The sequence below is a fragment of the Pelodiscus sinensis genome, chromosome 18 (genome assembly GCF_049634645.1).
Source record: "Pelodiscus sinensis isolate JC-2024 chromosome 18, ASM4963464v1, whole genome shotgun sequence".
NCBI lineage: Eukaryota > Metazoa > Chordata > Testudines > Trionychidae > Pelodiscus > Pelodiscus sinensis.
This window is the reverse complement of record NC_134728.1, coordinates 23,160,175-23,175,116: the sequence shown is the minus strand read 5'-3', so window position 1 is coordinate 23,175,116 and position 14,942 is coordinate 23,160,175.

Genomic DNA, 14,942 nt, shown 5'->3' with positions numbered 1-14,942 from the left:
TTTTCAATCTTGTTTTCATCTGCAGACTCTAACACATTTTGGATGGAGGCCTTTGGAAATCTTAGACATGGACCATCAGACCCCAGGTTGAAAACCATGGTTCTGTATTAAAGATGGCCATTTGCAGACCCCCTTAGACATAGTCTGTGGACCCACCACAAGAGAAAAATCACTATTCTATTGGATTTGAGTGTAAGATCTTTGGGGCGGAGACCTTCTGTTTCACATACTTTCTGCAGTAGTGCCTTAAAAAATAAAACCCCCTCCATATCACAATGAGGAACAAGAACAAATGACTAGAGAGACAGGAAAAGACTGATAGATTAGATCAGGCCCGCTGATGGGGGTGTGGCAAAAGAAGCAGTTGCTCCAGGGCCTCTGATTCAAAGGGGCCTAGAGCTCCCAGCCACTGCTGCTGCTACTGCAGGGGTGGCTGGAGCCCTAGGCCCTTTAAATTGCCATGGGAGCACTGCGCCGCATGCTCTGTGCAGCTCCGAGGGCTGGGGCGGGGGGAGATGCACCTGACCCCACCCCTTCCACCTGAGACCTTCCTGGACCGCGAAGCCAGGTCCCCCCACCTTGCCTATTAGCCCGTGGAAGCTGCCCCAGACTAGATTATAACACAAAGCTGGACAAAAACTGTATCAGCCAAAGATCCAACGAAACTTAAGGATCATTGCATGAAGCTTCCCATATTAGTGTGACACTGGTTCACTACTGTGTCTTTCTAAAGGGTTTGCTTTGTTGTTTCTTGCCTTCTAGCTGCCTGATCTGCGTGGCAAGGAATCACAGCTTTTTTTTTCTTTAGACACACATTATATAGCAAAGTCTTCAGAGACGCCCTGCAAGTAGTGAACGAACGATCATGTTTTGTGGCAAGAGCTGTGATTTTACAGCCTTGGACTTCACTGGACTCTGGTGTGGCAGAGGATAACAAAGCATGCGAGAGTGAGGAGCCCGGATAGGTCCAGAGGCCAGTGTTGGGGCAATGGCACTCTTAGGGGCCAGGGCAGCAAGGTTACATGAAATGAGCCTAAAGGATGATAACTTTGGGACGCAATCACCACAGAAGCTGTATTCTGCTTAGCTGCACAGCCCCTACATATTCCCGTAAGAAAAACAAACAGCAGAAAGGGCTGTTCAGGAACTCCAGCACAGCAAGGAAATAATCTCTTCTTTCTGAAAGACCTGACCTGCTTCTGACCTGACTTAACCCTGACATTTTTACAGCTGGCTTACAGTAAACACGGGTGTATTTATGCTTCCTTGCATAAATTATGTGTTCCACTAAAGTTCCCAAGCACTGAGCTGTACTTAAGGATGCCAATAACATTACTTTATGAGACCAACATTGCAAAGACATGCGGAGTTGCACAATATGGGCATGGAAAACAATATGTCAGGTTCTGATTTTTGCCAGACTTCCTCCCTACCCCCAGCTTTAAACAAATGGCCGGGGGGGGGGGGGGGGGGTGGGCACTAAACCACGGAGCTCATTTCAACAAGCTGCAGAGATTGTTAAAAAAAGTGGGGAAGTCTGCTACCTCCCAGTCAAACACTACAAGCTGGGAGCATGAGAGTGAGAAAAATCCTATTGGCTGAAAGCAGTTTCAGTGACAAATTACCCCGGCTTTCTCTCTGCACCAAATTTAAAAGAGTTTGCCCTGCTGGTCAGTGTCCTAAGACAATACAGTGGATGCCAGCGTATCTGCATGCAAATCATCCGGGGGTTCCCAGGCCAATTTGAAAGCTGTCATAAACCCAGCTATATTTAGCAGCAGGCTGTGAAATGTACACAAACCGAGGACCTGGGCCCAACCAACTACCAAACCACATCAAGATTGTCACTATTAATGGTTGGGGTTTGATGACGGTTTGTGGGGGAGAAGCATTAGCAGCTTTGAGTCAGGGGAATATGTGGATGTGCCCAGACACAAACACACATGCACTTTGAAAGCTGCTGCTGAGCCGCTCAGTCTGGGACTCTCATGCCAGCAGGGCAGAGAGCTCTCAGAAATATTTACTTTAAGCAGAAACTATTTATAGCGCCAGTAATCGGCATGGAGATAATAAAGCTTTTTGTTGCAAAGTGAGTGGTGGCACTCTCTGCTTCTGGACAGTTTCACTCCACAAGTGTATCCCATCCCCCTCACCTGACGCTGTTCCCAGGGCATCTTATCTTCTTGGCTGTTTCACCAAACATTGCTTTACATTTCAGAGAGGTAGCCATGTTCATCTGTTTCAGCAAAAACCAAACATGCCTCAGGATTCGTTGTTGTTTTTACTTCTTCAAATGTTTGTCCCAGCTCTTAAATTGCTTAAGTCTGATCCAAAACTCTTTCCAGAGAATGTATTTTTTTGGTGAAATGTTATGATTAAAAAAAAAATTGTTATAAGATTTTTACACTGAAAATAAATCACTGCCCATGGAAAACTGCTCTAGGGGTGCAGACTTGCTGGGCTTCTGGGTAATGGGGGAACAAACAAAAGGAAGTTTTTCATCACGCAGGGCACAATCAACCTGTGGATCTCCTTGCCAGAGGATGTTATGAAGACCAGGATTTAACAGTTTCAAAAAAGAGGTTAGGTCCATCAATACTTATTAGTATTAGCTCCAGATTGTTTATTTACCAGCTCCATGTATAGGCACCTCGCAGCTCCCATTGGCTCCAGTTTGCTGTTTGCAACCAAGGGGAGCTATGGGAAGTGGCGGTTCAGCCCACACCACTGATTTCACAGGCCACTTTGAGAAACACTGGGCTAGATAGACCTTTGGTCTGACCCAGTCTGGTCGTTCTTATGTGGGGGTGGGGTCCATCAATACTTATTATCCAGCATGGATAGGAATGGTGTCCCTAGCCTCTGTTTGTCAGAGGCTGGGAATGGGTGACAGGAGAGGGATCACTTGATGATTCCCTGTTCTGTTCACTCCCTCTGGAGCACCTGGCACTGGCCACTGCTGGAAGACAGGATACTGGGCTAGATCATACTGGGTCAGACCAAGGGTCCATTTAGCCCAGTGTTGCTCAAAGTGGTCCATGAAACCACTTTGAGAAATGTGCTAACTGGCCGCTCCAGATTGTTTATTTACCAGCTCCGTGTATAGGCACCTTGCGGATCCCATTGGCTCCAGTTCGCTGTTTGCAGTCAAGGGGAGCTATGGGAAGTGGCGGCTCAGCCCACACCACTGGTTTTGCGGACCACTTTGAGAAACATTGGGCTAGATGGACCTTTGGTCTGACCCAGTCTGGTCGTTCTTGTGTGGGGGTGGGGCTCTGCTTTCCTGGAAGGGGCAGAGCTGAGGCCAGCCAGCCCTCAGTACCATGTCATGCCCCTCCCCTGGCAGCCCTCAGAGCCACCTCGAGCGCATCCTGCGGCAGCCTGGTGGCAATTTAAAGGACCCGGGGTTCCAGCTGCCACCGCTGCTGCAGTAGCAGCGGCAATTGCTGGGCCCCAGACCAACTGCCCCCTTTGCTGCTGGCCTACTTCCTCCCTCCCCATCGGTGGCCTGCAATGAATGCAGTCAGGTTTATCTGACAAGACCTATTTTCCATAAGTCCACATCGACTGACATTAATTTTATTCCTAGTCTTTAATGTTGTATTAATTGAATTCTGATATACATCTATATGGCAGCTTTCATCCAGACGGATCCCAACACACGTTACAAACTAACTTCTGTACTCTGTATGACATAGGAATCACTGTACCTGCCGCTTATGGGATGAAATGCGGTAGGTGCTTAACAGAGCAAAGCAGACAGAGCAAGCATAAATCCTGCTTGTTTGTTTGCCCAAGCATATCCAGAAGCTTTTTCAGAATAAGCCCACGAAGGTCACACACAACCACCAGCTCCTCTTCATCAAAGAGCCATGTTGCTTGCAATAGCTGTCTTGTTGGCATGTCACAGACATGGGCGTCAGCATCTGCTGTGGGTAGCTGCCAGCCTAAGTCAGAGCAGGAAAAAATATGGGGTGTATTTATCAACTGTTAGGTTGGAATAACTGTTGGAGATTTCTGTGTACCAGTCTGGGGCCAAGCACACATGGGGGGTAGAAAATGAGTGTTTGTAATGTAGTATTGGTGAGAGCTGGGGTATGTCTACACTACCCCGCTAGTTCGAACTAGCGGGGTAATGTATGCATACCGAACGTGCTAATGAAGCCCGGGATTTGAATTTCCCGGGCTTCATTAGCATAAAGCCGGCTCCGCCATTTTTAAAAGCCGGCTTGTTCGAACCCCGTGCCGTGCGGCTACACGCGGCACAGGCTAGATAGTTCGAACTACGTAGTTGTTCCGAACTATCTGTACGCCTCGTTTGCAGTCCTAGTATTTCTCAGCCTACATGCCAGTTTTCATTGGTGGCACGCAGAGAAACTTCTGAAGTCCATGCACGTACCAGCAGACCCTTTTCTAACTACCTGTATGTGATATATAAGACTACACACAAAATAAGAAAATCCAGAATGGGATGTTTGCAAGAAGAAGTAGAATAATTTTTGGAGAGGAATATTCATGATATGTATGCCTATTTTTCATCCACTCTCATCTGATCCAAAACCCGGTGAAGAACAAGTCGCAAATGTGGTTATATTAGGTGCAAATTTTGGTCCTTTTAATAAAAATATAATCTCTTCTACTATGGCATCTGAAAAATGCAATGTGACTGTATTTCACAAGTACAGTAGGCTGATAGTAGAACTATTTATGCTAGTGAAAAAAATACTTAGCTTCAGATACTGAAATGCTATAGAGGCAAGATCTGGCAGGGTGAGCTGTTTTTGTGTTCAGTGAGTTCTTCCAACGCTGCAAAAATGTGACCGCAAAAAACCCTGTTCTTTAAGTCTTAATGTGTGAATTTTTGCACTCACCCAGTGGTCTGAAGCATGCTCTGCAGCAACTATTCCTTATAACTGCCTTCAACAACGTCCTCAACTTCCTACCAGGCGATGTTGCAAACTATGGTCAGTTTTGCACAGTGTGTATGACAGGTTCGATCACAGTGGTCCCTTTGGGGCTCTTACCCGATGTGCTGATCATGCCACTGAGCCCAGTTACCAGCCCTTTGGGGCACCCCACCATCCTGCCCTGTTGGGCCAGAAGCTCTGGTCTCTCCCAGCCAAGGCACAGAGTTGATGTAACAGCCTCTCCAGCAGAGCAACACAGACACTGAACCAGCTCAGCTCTGGGAGGGCTCAGCTATAAGGACTTCACAGCATCCAGGAACACAACCCTCAAAAGGGACCAAAACCACAAATAAACCTGTCTTATTCTGTATAAAAGCTTTACATGGAAGAAGCTCATAAGATATTCACACTCTTTATCAAGGAAAAGGAAATATGCACAGTGGTTGTTTTCCCCTCCCTCCAGGTAACAATTATTTATACTGGCTTTGATAATAAACAGAAATATTTGTTTTGACTATAAAAAGTAATATTTAAGTGATTGCAACTGAAAACAGACAGATCAAAGTAAATTACAAAGCCAAAATAAATAAAACACACCAGCTAATCCTAATACCCTAAGAGAGATTGGTGATAGAGATGTAGCCATGTTAGTCTGGTCTAGCTGAAACAAAAGACAGAACTATGTAGCACTTTAAAGACTAACAAGATGGTTTATTAGGTGATGAGCTTTCGTGGGCCAGACCCACTTCCTCAGATCAATTTGTGGAAGAAAATTGGCACAACCGTATATACCAAAGTGATACAATCAAAAAAATGAATGATCACAAGTCTCATCCCAGTCCTTATTTCAGGGCATGGCTACACTACAGTATTTTTTCAGAAAAACAGCGTTTTTCAGAACAACAGCATCCACACTGCAATCACATTCTTGCGAAAAAAAATCAAAAGAACTCAGGGGTTTTTCCGATATTGGTAAATCTCTTTCTACGAGGAAAAAGCCTTTTTCTAAAAGAGCTCTTTTGGAAAAAGGCGCATGTGTGGATGGTGTAGAGGGAGTTATTTTGCAAGAAGAGAAAAGAGGAAAAAGCACAGGTGCCCTGGTGGTCATTCTGCTCATAGTAATCACAGCTTACATGCAAGATAGCATCTATTCAGTGTGGATTTTATCTGTCGAAAAAGCAGATGAGCGGATGCTCTCTTTCGGAAGAAGTTTTTTGGAAGATCTCTTCTGGAAAAGCTTCTTCCAAAAGAAGGCTGCAGTCTAGACATAGCCTCAGATGCAATTCTTCACAAGCAAGAATTAATTTTTCCCTGGCATGGGTCTAACAGCCACTTCTGTATTCTCTTCGGGTGGCAAGGCAGTTACAAAGGCCAGCTGAAGACAACTGCTGATGGCTAACCATCCCTTAAATAGAATTTCCTCAGGGTGGGGATCCTTTGTTTTATATCCCCACTCCCAAGGAAAAATACTAGAGTCGAGATGGATTCCAACATCAAGGGGCATGGTCACATGCCTTTGCAGGACTGGTTACAGATGGGGTTTACAGGAAAAACAAAAGATATTCACAGATTGTTGGTTTGAGTACTGAGCCATTAAGTGTCTGGAGGATCACCAATGGCCCTTATTAGCACATTTTAGAATTATAAACAGATTCACATTTCATACTTCTAACTTCACATACAAGAATGATACATGCACAGAAATAGAACATACACATTCAGCAGATTGTAACTTTTTAAAAAGGAAATGTTCCATGATGAATTTTGCCTAAAGTGTCTTTGTTACAAATATTCATATTCATAATCATAAGTCAATTTTCATAAAGCATGGTGGATGCTGTGACAGTGTGTACTGTTTACACGAGCACTAAACATCTGTGTCTTTCTTGCCTAACATAGGGTACGTCTAGACTACATGCCTCTGTCGCCAGAGGCATGTAGATTAGGCTACCCGACATAGTAAAATGAAGCGGCAATTTAAATAATCGCCGCTTCATTTAAATTTACATGGCTGCCGCGCTGAGCCGACAAACAGCTGATCAGCTATTTGTCAGAGGTTTACCTGCCTGGGTGGTCGACAAATACCTTTGATGTCGACACCCGCGCGTCCAGACTATCGCGCTGAGCCAACAAACAGCTGATCAGCTGTTTGTCGGCTCAGCACAGCAGCCATGTAAATTTAAATGAAGCGGCGATTATTTAAATCGCCGCTTCATTTTACTATGTCGGGTAGCCTAATCTACATGCCTCTGGCGACAGAGGCATGTAGTCTAGACGTACCCATAGAATCATAGGATAATAGAATACTAGAATTGCGAGGGACCTCAAGAGGTAATCAAGTCCAGACGCCTGCTTTCATGGCAGGACCATTACCCAGGGGAGAAGAGATGAGTCAGCATCTCCTAAGTAGTGACACAGTTGAACGTGATGATAGGAACTGGAGTTGGACTTCTTGTTGTTATAATCTCTGGGGCATTAAAAAAAAAGTCTAAGATGGAAAAAAAACACTCTCACACACTGGAATGCAGAGACACACACTGAGCAACAAGAGTTAGAAGAGAGACTTTATAACCAGAAATACAAATAATTAATAGTATTTCATGAAGCTTCTTGTATCCTGTATCAACAATGTGTGAATGTTTTGTGCTAAAAAATATCCAACTATAGTTTTGAAATGAAAGGCAGAAAAGCATGTTTCCTAAATCTTCATCACACAAGGAAGAATGTCCAAAATTCCAAACTTTCTTCACTTGGGATCAAACCTTCCAGTAAACAGAAGGGAAAACATTGCAATCCTGTTCTCCTTCAAAGCATCTAAAATGGAGTTTTAGAATAGTTTAGACCAGAAATGCTGTGGTTATGTTAATTAGTGGGCTGCAGACAATACAAACAGGACACTTTGCAAAAGTCTGGTTGTAAAACTCCTAGCCCTGGTCTACACTAGGGCTTTATTTCAAAATAATCACGCTTAGGTTGAATTAATAAGCAGAACATCCACACTACAAACCCGTTATTTTGAAATAATGGGCTGCTTATTTAAAAATCTGTACTCCTCCTTTTCTCGAGGAATAACACTTATTTTGAAATAGTGGTAGTGTGAACGCTCTGGTACAGCTATTTTGAACTAATTACTCCCCAGTGCTTCTTGGGACTCTAAATTGAGGTAGCACGTCCACACTAATGGTGCCAGCCTCAGACTCATTCTGAGGCTTCCCCATAGTGAGGACATGCTATTTCGACTTTGTTAAATCAGGAGTTACATCGATTTAAATAATTTTGAAATAGTTTCCTAGTGAAGAAATGCCCCTAGAAGAGAAATTTTACCAGGTGTCCTTTATTCACCACAGAGAAATCTGGTCACCCTACTTCACCTTCCTTCTACCCCCCCACCCTCTCTAAAGGGTGCCTGGGGGGTGGGAGGCTCAGGGCTGGGATAGTCCCAGATGAGGGGGGAAGGATGCACCCCCAGTCAGCCTCTTTCACCTGCCTGGTGATTCTGTCTCTTTTTTCTTTCTATTATGATGTAATGAGAAGCAATCCTATTCCTGGCACATCCCATTTTCCTGGCACAACCAACGCCTGACCTGGCTTTAAGTTACGATAAGAGGAAGCTGTATTCTGAATTGAGTGGTCCTAGTGCTTACCATTAAGGAGTTCTTGAACAAACAGAGAGACAGACAGAATTACAGACAGACAAACTCTCTCAAATATACAGTAGATTAATTTAGTTTGGAGGTTTCTGGGAAGGAGGGGTTGTTTTCTTATGTTTTGGTTTTGTGTCATTGGTATTATCTTTTAGATAGATATAGTAATCGACTATTGAAGTTAGTGCAAGGCGTTAGCTGCGCACCAGATGTGAAAGTCAGACTAGTTATTAGATGCCTGAATATGAATTTAGGAGACTAATTTTGGCACCCCATAGATATGATCTTGGCCATAGTACTTTTATTAATTACTGTGCACCAGGATCAACTGAGAGACCTGGATAATCTCCACATTGTACAACCTCAGATAAATGGTATTTTTTAGCTTAAATACAGATATGAGTCTCTTTGAAACCTTTTTGGAGCTTTCTGTCCACTTCTGTTCTTTTGAAAATATCTCTGGAACTTTCAGCCTGGGTCCTGGCCAGCTTTACATAAACAAACTGCAGGGAGAAATGTTTGTATGGACAATGTGGTCAGGAAAGTATCTCTTCTTAAGAAGTTGAAGGAATTCATTTTTCTCTTTTCTTCCTTTAAAGTTTCTGAACTGAAGGAAAAAAGCGTTTGGAAAAGTCAAGCCAGGGAATGAGGAATGAATTCAGTCACCTAAGTGAGACACAAGGGGACTGTTTCCCCCTCTTTTAAAAATCAATACTCCCCAAAAAAACTAACACTCCCCTCAACCCCCACAACTCTAACATGTTAAACACTTCCTGGCAGCACGACAGAAATCTAGCATCTAAAATGTCAACGATGATGATAGGAGGATTTACACGAATAACATGATTCATGAGAAATATTAACTCCTTTCACTACCATCAAAGCCGCCTCTGTGGAAAGCAGAAGCCCGAGACTAGAGTGCAATGGAAAGAGGGAGGAGACCTAGAACAAAGAGAAATGGCCACTCTGTATAATTTTCTATAGTGCTATATAAACAAACTATCAGTGAAGATTTTTGGGCCAGGGCCCCAGATAGTGTAAATCAACAGAGCTCTTCTAGCTAAACTAGCTGACACCATCTGAGGCTAGAAGTGTATGTTGGTTTTACATAAAGACCTCTGATCCTCCCCAGAAATTACGAATGCATGACTTTGCTCCAGGATTAGGGAGAAGTAGCAGCTGACTCAGTTAATAAAGAATTGCATAGTAATCTATAACTTTAAAATTATATACAAAGAAGAATTCATTAAGCTTTCCAGAAACTCTTTGGGCTGCATTACTTTATTATTTCATTTTATACATAAGGGAACAGTTAACAGGTTAAGTGACTGACCCAGGGCCCACGCAGCAGATAACTGGCAGATGCAGGATTAACTTGGGAGACTTCAGTGCAGGTGCCAATGAGAGGGCATTGGCTTAGAGGCAGCAAACCCTCATTTAAACCAAAATAAAGAAATCCAGAATGATGAGAAATGTTTGAAATAGTGAATGGAATTCTGTTTATGGGTGGGTGTGTACACTGTGCCATATGGAAACTTATCTGATCTGGTTTAATTCTACACGGGTATCAGGTCTTGTCTTCACTAAAAGGAAGATTGGTGCTGCCATGATCAATCTTCCAGAGTTCAATGAGTCTAGTAAAGATTCGCTAAATCAAGCTCAGAGGGTGCCCCTCCCCATTGGTGTCTGGTACTCTCTCTGTGGGGACACTGCTAAGCTTGACTTAAGGGAAATCGACTCCAGTTATTGTATTCTATGTAGCTGGGGTTGCGTATCTTAAGCTGAGCTGCTGGGTCCAGTGTAGACTTGGCATCAGAGTACAAAGAAGCTCACACTAAAGACCCCATTTGCAACTGCATGTTTGAAATAGTCACTTTACACTAAGGGCCAGATCCTCAGGTCTCACATGGGTACTTGGCAGCACAAAGAGATCATAAAGCAGCTCTAATTAGCATCACCAGGTGGGCTTCTTGCTACCTTTTAATAGCCTAGTATCTCTGGGAACGTGCTGGGATGTGAGAAGGGATGGCTGGAGTATCCTGGGTTGTTACAGGGCTAGTATAACAGTCCTTACAGGCTGTTATGGCCAGTGCAAGTTAGAGTAGCCTTGTGGCTGTAAAAGGCACAGCAGCCCCAGGGGTTGGGAGAGACATGCTGGCCATTCCTTCTCAGCTCCTACACCCAGCACAGATCAGCTGGATCCAAAACGCAGAGTTTAAGATCCTCATTTGATTTCCAGTTAAATGTTCACATTTTAATTAAAGACCTGCCTCTGTGTAGCAGCATACTTTTGCTGGTCTTTTAGGAGGCTGATACAGGTATCACTGAAGTTCTTCTATACAATGTTTACATTTTACTATTGCCTCCTCAAGCAATGAGAAGAAATAGCTCAGTAATATAGCTCAGTAATAGCTTAAGAATGGTAGATCGATGCTAATATGTTTTCTTCAACTGTTTTACCAAAAACCTGTATTCTGGAAGTTTCAGGAAACAATGGATCGGATCCAAAGTCCATTGATGTCAGTGGAAAGGTTCCCATTTCTAGAGGGTTACATGAGACCCTAAAATAACTTCTGAAAGAACCTACTGGTCAAACAAAACTAGAAGGACACAGAGAGTATAACCCTTTATTAAAATAACCATGACTCACACTCCTGCACACTCATTCAGGGGAGGCAAAAGAAAACAGTGACTCAATCTGCTAAGGATTTAGACAGAGAAAAATATATTTAAAAAGTTTTAGAAGCATTACTAACAGCCACAGAGCACAAAACACTACCCTGACTAGCTGTCAATCAGCTCAGCAGATCACAAATAGAATGATTCATTTACCGCATGACATGACAGAAGAATGGAGCATTTCAGAACGGCAAGATACATCTAATCAGAAAAGATGGAAATTAAACAGTGAACAAGTAGTTGAGAGAAAAGGAGAAATAAAAAGAAAGACCTTGACATTTTGGGACTAATGCAAGGACATAAGAATATGGACCTTGTAGAGTTCCACTCCTCATCCAACACTGCTTTCTTGAGGTACTAGAAAAAGATTGTAAGCCAGGAAGAACCAAAGCAGTGACTGGTGCTTCACTGGAGAATTATGAACAAACCTGATGTGTTAACACCTAGACATTGGCGATGAAAGAACATCTGTATTTACAGTGTGCAAATTGACCATGCTCCAGTGAATTTGGGAACTCTGTAGCAGCTATGGTGCTTGTATTTAGAGAGCTCTGCAGCCTTGACAAAACATCTAGATTTTATGGAAGCTATTTAAGAGTGTCCAATTGAAGAATAACTGAAGTCAATTGTAGGGACAGCACTGTATGAGTAACTGAAGGAAGAACTTGGCCCAATACTTAACAATGTTCCTTGGGGACAGATGATTTTAAGTGATGTTTTCAAAGCAGGTTATAAAGATCAGATAACTGAATACAGTTCAACTTGAAAAAAATACCTCTAGGAATTGAACTAAACTATTGAGAAAACAATCCTCCTGTATAACAACTCCACTATTATTACACCCAGTAATAATATTTCATCCAGTTGTTGTGCACTCATTAATAATGGGGAAGACTAAACCTTTTACAAAACAGATGTCCAGTGATTATTATTAGCAGGAAGAGCAGTGATTAATTGGGATTATTAGAGAGCAAACTACAGCATCTCAGTGTTTTTGAAACACTGAGCGTATGTCTACACAGCAACTTTATTTTGAAATACTAGTGTTATTTCGAAATAACTTAGTCTGCATCTACAAAGCAGGCAGTTATTTCAAAATAGTGTTGAAATATTGTCAAGCTGGAGGACTTCTTGCTCCAACTACTGTAACCCTCATTGTATGAGGAGTAAGGGAAGTCAGTGGAAGAGTGCTCTATTTCAAAATAAGTGCTGTGTAGACACTCTCAATTTTGAAATAAGCTATTTTGATATAAGCTATGCAATTGATGTAGCTTAATTTGTGTAGCTTATTTCGAGTTAAGCCCTGCTGTGTAGATGCTCCCTATACAGTCCACAAGGCACTCTGGTTAAAGTAGCTGTGATCAAAGGGACACATTTGTTACCTCTAAATTTAAAATTATAAGCCTAACTTGTCAACAGCCCAGACTTTCCTGTTCTGGATTCCAATACGTTAAATGTCTGGCTAAAAAGTAAGAGAAATCCTAAATTATTTGATTTAACTCAGGATCTGTCACTTGTGAAGAAACAGAAGCAAATCCACTGTAATTATCTACTACAGTGGGCATAAAGGAAAGTTCCACATTTTCCTTATCATGTAGGAAACACTTGTGATTAAAATGGACAGCACTAATGCACAAGCCTGAGTGACGGCTTCCTGCCAGGAGTACTCTCCAAAGAACTACAATAAATAGTCTCCAAGAAGGCTTGGCCAGATATGTTACACTTTGCTTTAGAAACTGCCCAAGCAAGATTACATTTCAAAGACTTAATTCTTGCCCCTTCATACAGTTAACACAGAGGTACACATGGGATGCACCATTTGCTTAGTCTGTCACAACCAATTCACATACCACAGCAGTTTATTTTTGTACATGATTAGGATAACCTTCTAGCATATTTCGTTTCTGTTCCCACAGCTGATAGGATTAGGATGACTTCATCCTTATCTCCTTAGCTATGTGTGGTTTGAAATGATGTTATGCAGAGCCAGATGCTTGCTAATGAGCATTTGGAAATCACTTGTGAGGCATAAAGTTGAAGGGAAAAGCGTTCTTTGTTAATAACAATCCATTGCCTTTCCTCAGCACATGCCATCTGAGGAGCCCAAAGCACTTTGCAAATATTAATTAAGCCTCACAACATCATTATCCACATGTTATAGCCAAAACTTTTCTATAGCATCTATCTCTATGGTATCTAAATTCATAGTAACTTAGTTGCTCACACAGTGAGTCAGTAATACCACTGGGAAAATAATGCAGAATTCTTGACACTGCACACACACACACAGGCACACATGATGAAGCAACTGAGATTCTCTTGTTCCCTTTCCAGCCTGAAGATTTTTTTGGTGCATGTGAAAAGGGTAAGAAAGATAGGCTTCTAATAGAGTTAAGCTCTGAGTATTGAGACCATATCAGTGACTTACTGAGAGAGTCTTGTCCTGAATGTTTGTATTTGTTAAAAAGTCCATGTTTCTTTCCCTCAAAGTTGGCATGTACACTCTGATGTCCCTAATTTACCGCTGATGATAATTAATCTGCACCCCTAAGTTCCTTCCCCTAGTCTCTGTCAGTTTCATTTATTCACATACTACAGGGATGGCTTTGATAGAGGAATCTAGGTAGCTACACATGGGCTTCTCCTTCACTGTCTTTGCTAAATTCTGTAGTTTTGCTGTGTGTTGTTAACCAGATACAATATACTAGAGGGCTGTGTCTAGACTGGCAAGTTTTTCCGCAAAATCATCTGCTTTTGCGGAAAAACTTGCCAGCTGTCTACACTGGCTGCTTGAATTTCCGGAAAAGCACTGACGATCTCATGTAAGATCGTCAGTGCTTTTCCGGAAATACTATGCTGCTCCCGTTTGGGCAAAAGTCTTTTTCCAAAAGACTTTTGCGCAAAAGGGCCAGTGTAGACAGCACAGTACTATTTTCCGCAAAAAAGCTCCGATCGCGAAAATGGTGATCGGGGCTTTTTTGCAGAAAAAGTGCTTTTGCGGAAAAGCATCCTGCCAATCTAGACGTGCTTTTCCGAAAATGCTTTTAACGGAAAACTTTTCCGTTAAAAGCATTTTCGGAAAATCATGCCAGTGTAGACGTAGCCGTGTAGTATTTCTCAAAGTGGGCCATAAGCCCACTTTGAGAAAACTGCTAATGAGCTGCTCCGGTTTGTTTACTTAATGGCTCCGCAGGGAGCCAAGGGATGCAGCGGCTTGGGCCATGCCCTACCTCTGCTACCCTGCACCAGATCCCCGGTAATCCCCCAGCTCATTGCTCAGGGAGGGGTCCTCGGACAGAAAGGGGCAGGGCCAGAGCAGGGTGAGGCTTGGGAAAAGAGTGTGTGCAGGGGCAGAGCACAGCTATGCATCTAGGGCACTAGGGGTAGTTGCCCCGTGGCCCCTAGAAACAGCCCTGGCAACAGTAGATCTGGAGCTGCCCTACAGACTTGCTATTTTTGTGAGTTGCTGGGATGGGAGGTGGGTAAATACCAAGCTTGGGAAGGCATCAAATATAAAATTACAGACACCAGTGTCAATTACATTTACAAAAATGATATTCATTTACAAACTTCATTTACAAAAATGATACATTCATGCAAATAGGATTATCCTATTCAGTAAATTTCAGCCTTTTTAATGATATGTTACATGAGCCATCTTTCATCAAGCATATCTCAGTTATGACATCTTCATATCAAAAGCATATTTCAT